Here is a 17,864-nt window from a genome sequence, read left to right as displayed (position 1 = left end):
CAGTTTAAAAATGCTGTAAAGATTGTGTAGAAATGTGAGCTGCTCATTATAAACAGGAATCTCTTGAGCTCTGTGAAATACCAAAGATGTGATGGATGACTCCTATTTTCTCTTATGTGGGAATGAGGCAGGTAAATGATTGAGACACAACTGTAAATTTTCATAAATAATCCCACTAAGTTGCAATGAGCCTTCTAATACATAATTTACCTCTTATTGTTTATTCAATTCCAAAACACAACATTTTGAGTCAAGTAGTAGACCATGTTGTTGTTGTTCCGTTGCTCGTGTCCAAAGTTTTGTGATCCCACAGACCGCAGCATGCCAGACTTCCCAATCCTTCACCATCTCCTAGAGCTTGCTCAAACTCATGTCCATTGAGTCGGTGATGCCATCCAACCAACTTGTCCTCTGTTGTCGCTTTCTCCACCTGCCTTCTATCTTTCCCAGCATCAGGATCTTTTCCAGTGAGTCGACTCTTCACACCAGGTAGCTAAAGTATTGGAGCTTCAGTTTCAGCATCAGTCCTTACAATGAACACCCAGGACTGATCTCCTTTAGGATGGATTTGTTGGATCTCCTTGCAGTCCAAGGGATTCTCAAGAGTCTTCTCCAACACCACAGTTCAAAAGCATCAATTCTTCGGCATTCAGCCTTCTTCACAGTCTAACTCTCACATCCATTCATGACTACTGGAAAAACCATAGCTTTGACTAGATGGACCTTTGTTGGCAAAGTAATGTCTCTGCTTTTTAATACACCATCTAGGTGTGTCATAGCTTTTCTTCTGAGGAGCAAGCGTCTTTTAATTTCATGGCTGCAGTCACCATCTGCTGTGATTTTGGAACTCAAAAAAAAAAAAAAAAAGCGTCACTGTTTCCATTGTTTCCCCATCTATTTGCCGTGAAGTGATGGGACCAGATACCATGATCTTAGTTTTTTTAATGTTGAGTTTTAAGCCAGGTTCTTCACTCACCTCTTTCACCTTCATCAAGAGATTTAGTTCCTCTTCACTTTCTGCCGTGACGGTGGTGTCATCTGCATATCTGAAGTTATTGATATTTCTCCCTGCAATCTTGATTCCAGCTTGTGCTTCATCCAGCCCAGTATTTCGTATGATATACTCTGCATATAAGTTAAATAAGCAAGGCGACAATATGTACTCCTTTCCCCATTTTGAACCAGTCTGTCATTCCATGTCCTATTCTAACTGTTGCTTCTTGACCTGCAAACAGGTTTTGCAGGAAGGAGGTAAGGTGGTCTGGTTTTCCATCTCTTTCAGAATTTTCCACAGTTGTGATCCACACAGTCAAAGGCTTTAACGTAGTCAATGAAGCATAAGTAGATGTTTTTCTGTATTTCTCTTGCTTTATCTATGATCCATTGGATATTGGCAATTTGATCTCTGGTTCCTCTGCCTTTTCTAAATCCAGCTTGTACATCTGAAATTTCTTGGTTCACGTGTGGTTGAAGCCTAGCTTGGAGGACTTTGAGCATGACCTTACCAAGCCTGTGAAATGAGTGCAATTGTTAGGTATGAAATTAAAAGACTCTTGCTCCTTGGAAGAAAAGCTATGATCAACCTAGACAGCACATTATAAAGAAGAGACATTACTTTGCCACCAAAGGTTATACACTCAAAGCTATGGTTTTTCCAGCAGTCATGTATGGATGTGAGAGTTGGACCATAAAGAAGGTGAGCACTGAAGAACTGATGCTTTCAAACTAGGGTGTTGAAGAAGACTCTTGAGAACCCCTTGGACAGCAAGGAGATCAAACCAGTCAATCCTAAAGAAAATCAACTCTGAATATTCATTGGGAGAACTGATGCTGAAGTTGAAGCTCCAATACTCTGGCCACCTGATGTGAAGAGCCGACTCACTGGACAAGACCCTGATGCTGGGAAAGATAGAAGGCAGGTGGAGAAGGGGATGACAGAGGATGAGATGACTGGATGGCATCACTGACTCAATGGACATGAGTTTAAACAAACTCTGGGAGATAGGACAGGGAAGCCTGGTGAGCTGCAGTCTGTGGGGTTGTAAAGAATCAGACATGACTGAGGGACTTCTACTTCTCTTCACTTCCGGCCCCTGGAACATCTTGTTCCCTCTGCCTACAGTGTTCTTTGCTCAGAATTTCTGTTGGCTGGCATTCTCACCACTCAAATTGCAGCCACAATGTTACATCATCCTTTTGGTTTATTTTCTTCACAATATTAAGTAAAACATTTCTATATATAACATCTAGAGACCTTAAAATATAGATATATTCAATGTATGTACTGTTTGTCTCTCCCACTATGCCAGTGTTAATGGCATAGAAGCTTTATATTTTGATTATCATTGTCTCTCCATCACCCAGAACCTGACTTCTATGAGGCAGTCAATAAATATTTGCTCAATAAATGATGACTGAAGGTTAAAAACTTGAGTGAAAGAAACAAAGAAAACACCTAAGTTTCTGGTTTGAGCAACCTGCGTCTGAGAGGGAGTACTCAGGATAGGATCCAGATTGGTTAGGGAGTATAGACGGCTAGGCTTTGAACATGCTGAGTTAGACTTACAAGGGGATGGGAAACCTTATTCAGGCAGAGATCTGAGCCTCGTGCATGGGAATGATGAGGCCAAAGCAGGTGCCGTCAGCCCACGACCAGGTGAGGGCAAGGAGGAAGGTGTTCCAGTAAGTGACCACCACAGTCAGATTTGTGCTGGGGCCCTTCCTTTCTTCCTCCTCTCCTGCCTGCTGTTTATACTTTGTGCCTCCTCTTTTGCTGTGGAAAACATCAGCTATCACGTGGCATGTGGCTTTAATGTTCTGCTTGCTGTAGCCCCTCTGTTCCCTTCTCATCTGTTTACAATGTGTGATGGACTAGGAATTGATGAGGCAGTTTGTTAGCACCATGTGTATAAATAGGCTCCGATTAAGTCCCAAGCTGCTTGAGAACTCATCCTCTTGGCCTTTGAGGCTTGGCTTGGTGACATTTATTTTCGCTGGCATTTAAGGCTTGTTGCATTATTAGTCTTTTCTGGTTAGGTGCAGGGTTGTCTTACCTCATACATACATCACATACAGAATAGGATAAAATGCTCCTCTAAAGCTTATTGCTTACACTGAATTGATGCAACCTCATTTGTGAGGATAGAGACAAGCTTCAGGGTTGTCTCTGAGTGCAATGCCCCTACAAATAACTAGCAGCATATGGCCTTGTCCAATTAAAATACAAGGATGAATTAAGCAGCCCATAGGTCAGTTTTATGGCTTGCATCTCTTGGCGAAAGCTTGGAGATGCTGAGGAGAGTGCAAATGCCTTGTGTGGTGCTCTTCGCTACCAACTGATAAGACTGACCCCCTTGGGGGAAACAGAAATCCTGCCCTCTTAGTCCTGGGTTGCTCGTAGATTGTACAGCATCTCTGATCCTCAGGAGGGTCACAACATCCGCACACATCTCAGTACATATGTGTGGCCCTGGAACATCTTGGCAAACCCCTATCTAAACATCCCTGTGGATAATCTCAAAAGGTAGTGGAAATAATGGAATTCTCAAATTGAAGTTCATGTTTGGAGTCTGGATATTCTGAAATCATATGGAAATCTACAGGGTGGGTGTGTCCAGGTGCATTTTTCCCTTGTAGGGAGAGATCCACAGAGCTCATGAACTTCTCAAAGGAGACTATGAGGCAAGAGTGATTGGTTAGAAAGAGGAGAGGTAGTGAAAAGGGTGTACGATTGGAAACCAGATCTGTTGCCCCCGCCCCCCACCTTGGGTTTCCTCCTCCTTTGCAACAACTATTTATACAAAGGAGTTGAATAAACCTTGACAAGTCACCTACCTAGTTTGTGCCTTGGTCTCTTCATCTGTGAAATGGGGATAAGAATACTGCACACTTCACGGACTGTGTGAAGCAGACATGAGATCAGCTTTGTAAAGAATTTAGCCAAGTCTCTCCACACAGGCTGGCCATGAACTAATCAAACATCTGTGGGTTTCAGCTCATCCATAAGCCAAGGTTTACATTTCGGGTGTTCTTTACTTGTCCCCTACAATTTTAAGTCTCAGAAAAATCTAGAAGTGAGGGAGGGTATGATGTAATTTCAAAAGAAAGTCCAGGTGACAGGGACGACGGTGCCGAGCTCACCTCTTAGTCGCCCCGAGGATCAGGAGCCAAGGGTGTCATCGCCCCGACGCGCCTCCTCTCGAGGGGGCGGGTTTGGGCGCGGGTCCCAGACGCGACCCTGGGCTCCCCCAGCCCGGCTTGGGCGGCCAGTCGTGAATGGTGTCCCTTTGGGCAGAGCAGGCTAGCAGGCGCGCGGGGCAGCGGGGAAGCGAGTGTGTGTGTCCTTGGGCTCAGGACCCGCCGAGGGCGAGCGCGCGGCCAGGTCTCCGCAGGGGGCGGGGGAGGGGCTGGCGGCCCCGGCCGATTGTGAGGTCCCGCCGAGCGCGAGAGGCCTGCTGCCACGGCAACCGGCCAGGTGCGCGGGGCGGGGCGGCCGGGGCTCGTCTCCGCCCACCGCCCGCCTCCCGGCCCACGTGGTGGCCCGGCCCTGGAGGGGGGCCCCGACTAAGATGCGGGAGGGGGTCCGCGCTCACAGAACGGATGGCGGGGGCGCTGCGGCCCTTGCTGCCGTCTCCAGGAGGCCTCCCTTCCTCAGCCTCTTCTCCCACCTCCTGCCCTCACTCAAAAAGTAATTTAATCAGAAAGCATGTTAGCCGCTCAGTCGTGTCCGACACTTTGCGACCGCATGGACTGTGGCTCCTCTGTCCGTGGAGATCTCCAGGCAAGAATACTGAAGTGGATTGCCATTCCCTTCTCCAGAGGATCTTACCGACTCAGGTTTGGAACCCAGGTCTCCTGCACTGCAAGCAGATTCTTTACTGTCTGAGCTACAGGGAAGCCCCAAAGCTCATATAGCATTGAGTAATTAAATTAGTTAATTAAACAGTAAAGTTAAACGAAAATACAAGAAATTATACAATAAAATGAAAAGGGAATCTGCCTGTCAGAGGAGACAATTGCTGTAGATTCTTACAAATTTTCTTTCTCATGGATCCTAGAAATGTTCTTTTCATACTCTAAGAAATATATATACACACACATATACTTTAAAAGATTTATGTACAAATGGGACAAAATATATCATGGAGATAATTTTATTTCAGGGCCTACAAAGTTGCCCTAATATCCCCCAACCTTCTGACACATACACACTATTTTGGAGGAAAATTCTGAAAGTTTTATTTGTTCATGTGAATATAAAATATGTATGCTTTTTTAAATAGTATGTAATAGCTTCTGATTAAAAGCAATAGTTCCTTACCCCATCTATCTTCTAGTTAACACTTTATTTAAAAATATGATTGAGGACTATTCCATGAACACAGGAGAGCAAGCAATTAACATATAGCACATGAAAAGTATGAAGAAAGAAACCATACCATGGCTAAAGAGGAAGCAGTCTGCCTCGATAGCCTGGGTTTTTTTCTGCTATACTGCATCTGCCCTCTTCTGACCTCAGAGGTAACCACTATTGTGAGTTTTGTACTGAGCATCCCCTGGCTTTTTAAAAATGTGTTGCTTTATATGAAAACTTCCCTAAATAATATGTATTCAATATTGCATGTTTTCAGAATGTATAAAAATGGTACAGAATAGTGTATTATTGTTTTGATGATTCTTTCAACATCTTATATTTGAAATGTATATTTTTTGATAGGTTTAATTGTAGCTCCTTTATCTTAACAGCTGTAAACTCTTCATTGTATCACCATTCCATTCCCCTTCTAAATCTTTTCCACTACTGTTGCGTATTTAAGCTGTCTCCAGTATTTATTATTAAAAGCAATGATATAATCATGTTTGTACATGTCTTTAGATTCTCAAGTTCAACAGTGTCTTTAAGGTATATACCTAACAGTGAAATTTCTGAGTCATAGGTTATTTATAATGTCAAGATAATGTCAACTTGTTTTCCAGGTATGTATAACAATTTAGACTCCAGTTACAAGTATGTGTCTTAGCCAAAATTTGCTTTTGTTACACTTTTAACTTATTGCCAGTCTGTTTCATGATTTTATTTTGTATGCTCTGATTACTAGTCTAAAAAGCTTGATTGTGTTAGTCTAAAAGCTTGATTGTGTGTATCTATTTATTGGAAAGCTACACTATTCACCCTCAAGCAGGCACCACACAACTCAGATTATTTTAATAGAATCAGGACACCATTTCTTTTATTACTGTTTTTCAATGTAGGGAAAGCCTCACATTTGGGTTTGACTTGTTGATCTAGTGGGGTTTGGCAGTGAAGAGGAAGTCACTCACTTGGGTCTCAGTTTGTAAAACCAGAATAGTATGAGCTACCCTTACAAGCCATAAAGGAAGTAGGCTTAACATGAATGATTTCAGGAATTCCCTGGCAGTCCAGTGGTTAAGACTCGTGTTTTCATTGCCAAGGGTGAAAGTTTGATCCTGGCAGGGCACAAGCCACAAGATGTGGCCAAATATAAAAAGCAAACAAACAAAACAAAAAACAATGAATGAGCTCGTCTTGGCTCTGGTGGACAAGTGTGACTGATTCTTGGGGAATACTTCAATAGATGAGCAATTCAAACTCTCTGTTACAAGTCATCAATGGATTTTTACCACAGTAGTATTCCTCATTCTGGAGACAAAGTTGATGTTGATGTTCAGCTCTGGAGAAGGTTCCTAAAGTTATTTGAGGATTTGGTAGGTTTGGGAAGAGACACACCTAGAAGTCCAAGGGGACAGACTAGTCATGTGTTAACTATGCTTGGATTTGTCAGAACTCTTGGTGCAAATATTCTGAATAGAAGTTGGGCAAATGTTTGTTAGTTGATTGAGACCTTGGAGATAAACAAAGCAGTCTGACTCACTCTTATAAGATGGTTTCAGGTAACATTTTCCCCTGAAAGGGTAATCTCTGGGTTCAATAAAAATTCTCCTTGATTTTACGAGCAGGTAGCTGAAAAGTAGCTTGGCAATGGATAATCATGTTTGATTGTAACCTTTTTGTAGCCTAGGGAGGTTAGTTTGGCTGAGTAGTATATTGATAAATACTAGCTTCCTCTAATGAGGCAGCAGGCATACAAGGGTAAAATTTTAGAAATCCCATATGTTAGCAAATAGACAACCTTTCCCCCTCTTTCACCAGAGATCTTAAAACACAGAAAAGTTCTTAACTTGAACTTTATTTTTTTTCTGCTTAGCCATTTGGCAGCAGAGTTGTCAGAACTTGGGCAACACAAAGAAAAAAATGAGAGGAAAGGGCATTAATAGAATATAAACTAATGAAAACTTGACAGAAAAGTTTATGGCGTTGTTACTGTTAGGTAGGAAAAGCCTTTCCTCTACCCTTCTATGGAGAAGGCAATGGCACCCCACTCCAGTACTCTTGCCTGAAAAATCCCATGAACGGAGGAGCCTGGTAGGCTGCAGTCCATGGGGTCGCTAAGAGTCGGACACGACTGAGCGACTTCACTTTCACTTTTCCCTTTCATGCATTGGAGAAGGAAATGGCAACCCACTCCAGTGTTCTTGCCTGGAGAATCCCAGGGACGGGGGAGCCTGGTGGGCTGCCGTCTATGTGGTTGCACAGAGTCAGACATGACTGAAGCGACTTAGCAGCAACAGCAGCAGCTACCCTTCTAGGTCCTTCTGAGTGGTCTGAGAATTAAATTGACATGAGACAGATTAACAGGAGAAAATCAAACAAAAGTTTAGTGACATGTATACAGGAGAGAGACCCACGAAAACCGAGCTAACTTGCCAACTTGGCAGGAGCCGTCACCTTAAGTGCCGTCTTCAGCCAAAGACAAAGGAGGTTGTTGTGAATAGGGGTTTGGGGCTTCAAAGGGAAGAGAATTCAAGTGGAGATGAAAGAGCAAATATTTGGTAAACAAAATGTTTGTTTGAAGAAACAAGATAAAGAACAGGCCCTTCATCAAATTATTCAGTCTGTGAAAAGAGTGAAAGTATTAGTCATTCAGTCCTGTCTGACTCCTTGTGACCCCATGGACTGTAGCCCACCAGGCTCCTCTGTCCATGGAATTCTCCAGGCAATAAAACGGGAGTGGGTTGCCATTTCCTTCTCTAGGGAATCTTCCCAGCCCGGGTCTCCTGCATTGCAGGCACATTCTTTAGCGTCTGAGCCAGAATGGGGAGGTCAAAAGAAAGATGCCCTGACTCTTGAGGCCTTGATTGCTTTTATCTCAAAACAATCTACCTCACAGAAAGATGCTTGAGGTGGCCAATTTTGCTACCCTATGCCTGAAGCCATGCCACATAGAGTGAACAGAAAGTGATAAACTAACGGAAATTCTTGAGCTTGTCTTATAGAACAAGAGATAATCTAAGGAGCAGCTTGTTAAAACCCCTTTGCTTATAGACTGCCTTCATTAATTAAGCTCGCTTTAGTTCTTTTCCTTCTTTTTTTCTCTTTGATTGCATTCCTTTCCAGCTTCACACAGCCCACTTGCTTATAGAAACTTGGATCTGGCCCAGTGCTAGGCAGCTAGTTGGGGTCATCAACCCTAAAACAGTCCCTGGGCAGGTGTCTGATGGTGGCTCATTGACCTCAGACGACGGGAAATTACTCTCACATGCCGAGTGGCTACATTTTAAATACACAGAGACATGTAACCCAAATGCACGGGCTCAGAACATCAGTTACCTCACCTTTCCTCCTTCTTCCAAAAATCATACCCTTTGCCCTACTTCCTCCATAAATATCCCCAACCCCTTGCCTTCAAGGAGATGGATCTGAGACTAGTTCTCCTCTCTCTTCACGTGGCTGCCTCGTGGATAAGCTCAGTTACAAACCTCTGTGTCCCAGCCTTTGGCTTGCCGAGAATCGAGCACACAGATCTGGTTTGGTAACACACCTCCATTCCCAACACAAACTGGGAGACAGACGGGTGCATGGGCTAAATTCTCTGTCCATAATCTAACTTGTGCTTCACTCTTTATCTGATATTAAATAAAACTTAATCATTAAATTACAACTATGTAATTTAGTACTTCTTACATAGTCCCAGGCTTTCTGCAAAATGCTTGATAAATAAAAGTGATTTTACTGAATTATCTCACACATCTTTATTAAAGCAGACCATAGAGTAGTCATTCCATAGATACAATTATATCAATTAAATTGAACTTGAAAAATATTGAAATATGAATTCATAATCTGTATGGCATGCCAGAGGGTGATAGAACATTTAATTGGGAATAAAATTTACTGAATCATTGCGGATCTTTTCATAAGAGGAAAACAAAGTAGAGTTTGTTGTTATTCTTATATTTTCACAAATATTTACAAATTTCATCTTTTACCACATCCATGTGTTAGTATTTTTCCCCTCTAAAAATACTAAACCTCTCAGGGTACCTCTGTGTTGTGGGGAAGGTTATTTACTATTTTACACTGCAGATTTAAAATTTTTATGTTATACAAGTAAATGATGGATTGATAACAGGTATTTAGTTGTTTCCTTCCAAAAGGGAAATGAAAACATGTCAAATAGCTTTGAAATGGAAAATAAGTTAGTTGACAATGTAGAATTCTGCTTAATGCTTCTGGAACCAAGTCCCCCTAAACCTGAGCTCCTCTGCTGAGTTTATGATTAACCTCTGTCCAAAACTGTATTCACTTTATTGCTGTGCCCCTGTTCCCCTTGGGATTGAGGAGAATCAAAGAAAAGAGGGGTTTGAAATTGAGCAGGACCCTGCAGGGCCCCCCTACAAAAGTCCCTTTTTGTCCTCCATTTCTTGTTTGTTGAAAGCAATAACAACAAGTTCCTCTAAGCTTTATTTGAGTCAAACAACAGTCTCAAGCAGTGAAGAAACACACAAACAAAAGAAAAGCAGGTAAGCAAGAAAAGTAGTGAGAGCTTAAACAACAGCTTAAGCAACAATTTGACTGCAAAACAGAGTTCCAGTTCCTCCTCAGGAGACAGACATAACATGCCTTATCTTTGAATTGTTCTGCAGAAACTAAGCCCCCTCCCTTCCCACCAAGGTGGAGGATGGTGGCTTCCTGCTGACCACAGCACATAGACCCCAGACCGTTTGGCATCAGAAAGCTGATTATTAAGATTCCTGAACATCACCTTGTTACCTCACCACCAACCAATCAGAAGAAAGTCCATGAACTGCCATGTGGTACATGTGTGTGTGCTCCATGAACCACCCTGCCTGTGTGCTCAGTCATGTATGACCCTTTGCAGCCCTATGGACTGTAGCCCACCAGGCTCCTCTGTCCATGGAATTTTCTAGGCTAGAATACTGGAGTGGGTTGCCATTTCCTTCTCCAGGGGATCTTCTCAACCCAGGGACTGAACCTGCGTCTCGTCTCTAGCATTGCAGAATTCTTTACCACTGTGCCACCTAGGAGGCCTTTTTCGTTGCTTCAGTTCAGTTCAGTTCAGTTGCTCAATTGTGTCCAGCTCTTTGTGACCCCATGGACTGCAGCACACCAGGCTTCCCTGTCCATCACCAACTCCCGGAGTTTGCTCAAACTCATGTCCATTGAGTCGGTGATGCCAACCATCTCATCCTCTGTCATTCCCTTCTCCTCCTGCCTTCAATCTTTCCAGCATCAGGGTCATTTCAAATGAGTCAGTTCTTTGCATCAGGTGGCCAAAGTACTGGAGTTTTAGCTTCAGCATCAGTCCTTCCACTGAATATTCAGGACTGATTTCCTTTAGGATGGACTGATTTCCTTTGGATCTCCTTGCAGTCCAAGGGACTCTCTTTCCTTGCTTGGTACCCTGCAAATAAACACTATATTTTTCTTCACTACAATCTGGTGTCAGTAGATTGGCCTTGCTTTGTGGTGGCAAGTGGACCTGACCCAAGTTTGGTCTGTCAATGCTTCCATTAAGAATTTAGATTGATCCATGTACATTATAGCAATTAGCAAACAATCCCTGAGTTGAAATATTGAGCAACTCTCCTTTAGAATATGAGCAGTTTGTGGGTAAATGTATTTATATCAGGATCTGTACGTTTCTCTGACATAAAGCCTAAGATCATGTGTGGAAATGATTGTGAATCTGAAGTAAACAGCTCAAAATTCTCTTGATCCACAGTGAAGAAAGAAGAGGAAAAGGATGTTCCTTACCCCTTGACTGTATTAGGGGTAAGATATAATCCACTGCAGTTGCCCACCAACAGTGCACTCTGAGAGGAGTTCAGGATGAAATATAAGACAAGACACTCTGTGCTCTGTGATTTCTCTAAGTAATCCTCTTAGATAGTTTGATGTATATTTGAGGAAGAATGATAATGAATCTAGATTCTTGCATCTTCCCATACATAGGACAACACTAAAATCATTAACTCCACATATCTGTTCTTTGTGATTAGCAATAATCTTTCACCAAGATGTATGCTTGACTGCATGGGTTCCCTAGCCACGAATCATATATGAACTTGCTTACTCCCTGTCTCTTTGGAGCAATTTCTTTGGGACTAAGTGAGTCATTGTCTCCCAGGTTATAGTCCTCAGTAGGATCCTTAATAAAACTTAAACTCACAACTTTTATGTTGTGCATTTTAATTTGATACCAGCATATTTTCATTATTCATAGGCTACTAGTGTACTAAATTTTTAAAGAGACAGGAATATCTGACCACCTTACCTGTCTTCTGAGACGCCTATATGCAGTTCAAGAAGCAACAGTTAGAACTGGACATGGAACAACAGACTGATTCCAACTCGGGAAAGGAGTTCATCAAGGCTGTATATTGTCACTTGCTTATTTAACTTATGCAGAGTACATCATGCAAATGCAAGGCTGAATGAATCACATGTTGGTATCAATGCCAGGATAAATATCAACAACCTCACATATGGAGATGATACCACTTTAGGAGCAGACAGAAAAGAGGAACTGAAAAGCCTCCTGATGGAGGAGAAGGAGAGTGAAAAAGCTGGCTCAAAACTCAGCATTCAAAAACGAAGATCATGACATCTGGTCCCATCACTTCATGGCAAATAAATGGGGGAAATAATGGAAATAGTGACAGATTTTAATTTCTTGGGCTCCAAATTCAGTGCGTATGGTGACTGCAGCCACAAAATTAAGATGCTTGCTCCTTGGAAGAAAAGCTATGACAACCTAGACAACATGTTAAAAAGCAAAGACATCAAAAGTAAAGGCAATGGTATAATTAAGGTAGAAATTAAGTAGTATGTGTAGAAAAAATATTTCCATATTCATTTTTGAGAAAAGTCATAGTAAAACAGAAGGATTATCTTACAGTACTAGGGTGGGGATATTAAGTTATTTAACTCATTTCTGTTTATTAAGGATTACTTAACATATAATCTAAATGACATATATACTAAGCTTTTCACATATATTTTATGTACATATATGTGTATGTGTGTCCATATACATCTATATATACCTATGAAAACAAAATTGTATTTCAGAATCTGTTAGTGCCTTTGTTCTGAAATTTTACCTGGAGGAAAATACAGCTCATATTGTATCCTTGTAACAATAATAGACATGTTGATACAAATAATGACAATTTTTAACAGATGTTAAAAAAAGAGAGAGAGGGAAAAAAAAAAAAAAAAGCAAAGGCATCACTTTGTTGACAAATGTCCACATAGTCAAAGCTATGGTTTTTCCAGTAGTCATGTATGGATGTGAGAGTTGGACCATAAAGAAGACTGAGTAGTGAAGAATTGATGCTTTCAAACTGTTGTGTTGGAGAAATGCTTGAGAGTCCCTTAGACAGCAAGGAGATCAAACCAGTCAATCTTAAAGGAAATCAACCCTGAATGTTCATTGGAAGGACTGATGCTGAAGCTCCAATACTTTGGCCACCTGATGTGAAGTCAACTCATTGGAAAAGACCCTGACGCTGGGAAAGATTGAGGACAGGAGGAGAAGGGGGTGACAGAGGATGAGATGGTTGGGTGGCATCATGACTCAATGGACACAAGTTTGAGCAAACTTCGGGAGACAGTGAAGGACAGAGAAGCCTAGAGTGCTGCAGTTCATGGTGTGGCAAAGAGTCAGACATGACAGTGACTGAACAGCAGCTGGTATTACTTAGCTCCTACTGTTGGAGGGAAAGAAAATTTTCCTCTCCCCTCTAAGTTCTTCTGGATGATCTAAGAATTAAATTGATATGATATAGATTAACAGTAGAATATACATTTGATTTAATACATATGGGAACTACCCATACATGAGAGGGTCAGAGAACCTCACATATATCAGAGGATCAGAAACAGAAGTGTAAAATGAGTTCTATATGCTATCCTGAGCTAAGGAATGGGATAGGGGCTTGGGGCTTCTGAGGACAGAAGGGTCTTTCACAGGATGATAAGAGAAAGAACAGATGTTAATTAAAATGCCCTGCTATATAGATGAGCCCACTTAGATAGAGTATATCTGTAGTAATAACTCTTTCCTGGGAAGGAGTCCCAGCTTAAATTCATCTAGGTAGTTAAAGGAAGAGCAGCAGTTTCTCTTAAACCCTCAGGATCTTGATTCCTTTTAGCTCAAAATAATCCTCATCCAAAAGTACACGTTTTAAGGGAAGTTCATTCTGAACCTCTACACCATGTATTTGGTTATTTTTAAGTTCACTGTATTGATCTTTTAGAATATATTAAATTTCTTGCATAAGTATATTTTTATCATTTGTCTTATATTCCTATGAATTTTTGCTTAATGTATTTAGCTGCCATACTGTTTGTTCATATAAATTTATGACCTTTTATTGTTAAATAATGTCCCTTCTTTTCTTAGATGGTGTTCATAACTTTTCCTTCTTCCTAGTTCAATATTCATTTCTTTTTTGTTTGCTATATGTCAGTCTCTTATTTTTAAACTTTTGTTATCAATGTATTTGGTTTATTCTGCTATGATATCTTTTTCTTTATTTTTCTGGTTTACTCAAATTCCTCCATGCTAACATATGAAATCTGATAGGCTTTTAAGGCTTTTCTATCTGATTAATAACCACCTTCCATTTTTAGTCACTAATAATCTATTTTTTTAAAATAAAATAGTATATCTTTCCCCCACTTATCTCCATATGTTATGTTTGCCTATGCTTCCTTTAATCTAAAAACAATTTCACTTCCCCATTTTACTTTTCCACCCCTAGATGAGAGCTTGGGAATGATCTTATTATATCCCTCCAGTCTTCTTAGAGAGATCTTTCCAAGCCCAATTGCAACTCTTGAGTTGGCCAAGATAATTCAGAGTTTTAAATCTCAGACAGTTGTATTATTGACAGTATGAATCTTCTATGTCAAGACATATGACATAGTCTCAAGAAATCAATCTTTTCTCACTGAAAGGCCGGTTTCATGGGTACCAGAGTCATTATCTGGGCTTGTGTCTCAGCTTCTTTGCCTGCTAACTATGTGGGATACTGTGATTTATAATATCTTTGGTCTTCATCCCCATTTCTGGCACAGAGCTCCTGAAACCATTGGCATTCCTAAATGATGAGAGAAACAAAGATGTCTTTTTGTTGTATTAATGCAGTGACTTTTGAACCCCACCTAAGGATGGGGACTGGTTTTCAGGAGAACCAACCTTGTGATTAGCAGGTTGGATCTTCTAGTCCCAACCCCCCACCTCCAGAGAGGGAAGAGGGGTTGGAGGATGAATCAGCCACCAATGGCCAATTAGTTAATCAGTCACAACTATGTAATAAAGCCTCCATAAAACCCCCAAAAGGATGAGATTTAAAGAGTTTCCAGGTAGAACCAGAAAGTTTCCATGTGCCACTGTGCAGGTTTTCAGACTCCACAGAAACAATAACTCATCTGTCAGAACTCAGGACTTTGCCTTATGTATCTCTTTATCTGGCTATTGGTTAATATCCCTTAATATTGTTTGTAATAAACCAACAATGTAGTGAGCAGACAGGTTTCCTGAGTCTTTTGAGCTATTCAAGCAAATTAACCAAATCCAAAGAAGGGATCATGGGAACCTCCAATGTACAGCAGTTTTGTCAGAAATCTAGGTGACAACCTTGACTTATTATTGACATCTGAAGTGAAGGGCAGTCTTGTGGGAATGAGCCCTCTATCCTGATGCTAACATGGGTAGATAGTATCAGAATTGAGTTGAACTGTAGAACACCCATTGGATTCTCTTGCTTTTTCTATGATCCAGTGATGTTGGCAATTTAATCTGGTTCCTCTGCCTTTTCTAAATCCAGCTTGAACATCTGGAAGTTCTCAGTTCACGTACTATTGAGACCTCACTTGGAGGATTTTGAGCATTACTTAGCTAGCTTGTGAGATGAGTGCAACTGTGTGGTAGTTTGAAGACTTTTTGGCATTGCCTTTCTTTGGGATTGGAATGAAAACAGAGCTCTTTCAGTCCTGTGGCCACTGCTGAGTTTTCCAAATTTGCTGGCATATTGAGTGCAGCACTTTCATAGCATCACCTTTTAGGATTAGCAATTGCTCAACTAGAATCCTTCCGTTACCTCCCCTAGCTTTATTCATAGTGATGCTTCCTAAGGCCCACTTGACGTCACACTCCAGGATGTCTGACTCTAGGTTAGTGATCACACCATCGTGGTTATTTGGGTCATTAAGATATTTTTTGTATAGTTCTTCTGTGTATCCTTGCCACCTCTTCTTAATATCTTCTGCTTCCATTAGGTTGGGAAAGGAGTACATCAAAGCTGAAAATTGTCACCCTGCTTATTTAACTTATACACAGCATACATCATGAGAAACACTGGGCTGGATGAAGCACAAACTGGAATTAAGATTGCCGGGAGAAATATCAATAACCTCAGATATGCAGAAGACACCACCCTTATGAAAGAAAGCAAAGTAGAACTAAAGAACCAAGATGAAAGTGAAAGACCAGAGTGAAAAAGTTGGCTTAAAACTCAACATTCAGAAAACTAAGATCATGGCATCTGGTCCCATCACTTCATGACAAATAGATGGGGAAACAGTGGAAACAGTGAGAGACTTTATTATTTGGGGCTCCGAAATCACTGTAAATGTTGACTGCAGCCATAAAATTAAAAGATGCTTGCTCCTTGGAAAAAAAGTTATGACAAATCTAGACAGCATATTAAAAAGCAGAGACATTACCGGTAAAAGTCCATCTAGTCAAAGCTATGGTTTTTCCAGTAAGTCATGTATGGATGTGAGAGTTGGACCATGAAGAAAGCTGAGCACCAAAGAATTGATGGTTTTGAACTGTGGTGTTGGAGAAGACTCTTGGGAGTCCCTTGTACTGCAAGGAGATCAAACTAGTCAATCCTAAAGGGAATCAGTCCTGTATATTCATTGGAAGGACTGATGCTGAAGTTGAAGCTCCAATACTTTGGCCACCTGATGTGAAGAACTGACTCATTGGAAAAGCCCCTGATGCTGGGGAAGATTGAAGGCATGAGAAGGGGACAACAGAGGATGAGATGGTTGAATGGCATCACTGACTCAATGGACATTAGTTTGAGCAAGCTCTGGGAGTTGGTGATGAACAGGGAAGCGTGGTGTGCTGCAGTCCATGGGGTCACAAAGAGTCAGGTGTGACTGAGTGACTGACTGAGAACTGCTTGGTGGTAGCAAAGTAACCCATCTGACCCCAACACACACACACACATGCACACACACACACATTCAAGTCACAACCTTTACCATGTAAGGTTAGTCAACTTAAATTTCTTTTCTGTGCCTTAGTGAAAAGAATAAAAATGTTGTGGTGGTTTAAAGTGTCCTCTTTTTCTTTGACCCTCACTTTAAAAAAAGTGGAGCTGAATTCCCCTCCCCTTTCACAGATCCAGGATTTGATCTTACTTGTAATGACTAGAATATAGTGACTGTGAGTGTCTTTCATCTAAAATGAGGTCATAAAAGACATTGTGGTTTCTGATATGCTCCTCTTCAGAACATTCCAATTGCTGTAGACAAAGTCAGCTGCTCTGTTACAAGGACACTTGGGAAGCCCAGTATGGGGCCTGTGTGGCAAAGACCTGGGGCCTCCAGCCAGCAGCCCTGTGAGTAAATGATCTAGGAAGTGGATCCTTCAGCTCCAATTAAAACTTCAGATGCCTGAAGCCCTGCCTGCTGCTTCCAGGCTTTTTCCTCTGTTAAGATCATCCCCCAGCCATATGCCTCATGGCCAGTTTTAATGGAGATTTTGCTATAAAATGCTTGATCTGTTCCTATCCCACCCACAATCATGCCACAGGAGGTGTAAACAGGAGATCGTGGAGAGGAAAATACACTAATGGAGGCAGAATTTGGGGAAATCAGAATTTGGTGCCTGAACACTTCCTACATCCAAGTGGATCAGTCAAGATGGATAGCGGCCTGAGCATAAAACTTTTGAAATTTGCATGTGTGCTGGACCATATGAATGATATCTGCTTCTCATAATCAGGACATTTCTAAAGGCAAGAGGCCCCTTGCCATATCTTGAGCCAACGGGACATGGCAGGATCATAGGGGTAAACAGAATCACCCACACTCTCTTCTTTCCCCAAGCTCTCAAAGGACAGCGAATAAGACCCCACAAGTTTCTCCACTTCCAAAGGAGAGAGATGTCTCAGATTAGCCAATGGGCAGAAGTTATGAGCCAGACTGGAAGAGTGGGACACACACTTAAGGGAGTGTGCAGGATTTATGGGCTCCAAAGGGAAACACAGCTGAGATTCGGCTAAAAGGGCAGGGGGAGTGACTAGAAAAATATGTCCACCAGCTCTGTTGAAACCATCACATCAATAATTACTAAAAAATCAGATTCTCCCCACATGCCAAGCAGCTGGTGATCCCAGCAGAAGACAGCGTTGTCCAGGTTTGTCCACCAGGAAACCATCAGTCACCATCACTTACA

Source organism: Capricornis sumatraensis, chromosome 15 (genome assembly GCF_032405125.1).
Source record: "Capricornis sumatraensis isolate serow.1 chromosome 15, serow.2, whole genome shotgun sequence".
Lineage (NCBI taxonomy): Eukaryota > Metazoa > Chordata > Mammalia > Artiodactyla > Bovidae > Capricornis > Capricornis sumatraensis.
This window is presented reverse-complemented; position numbering follows the sequence as displayed.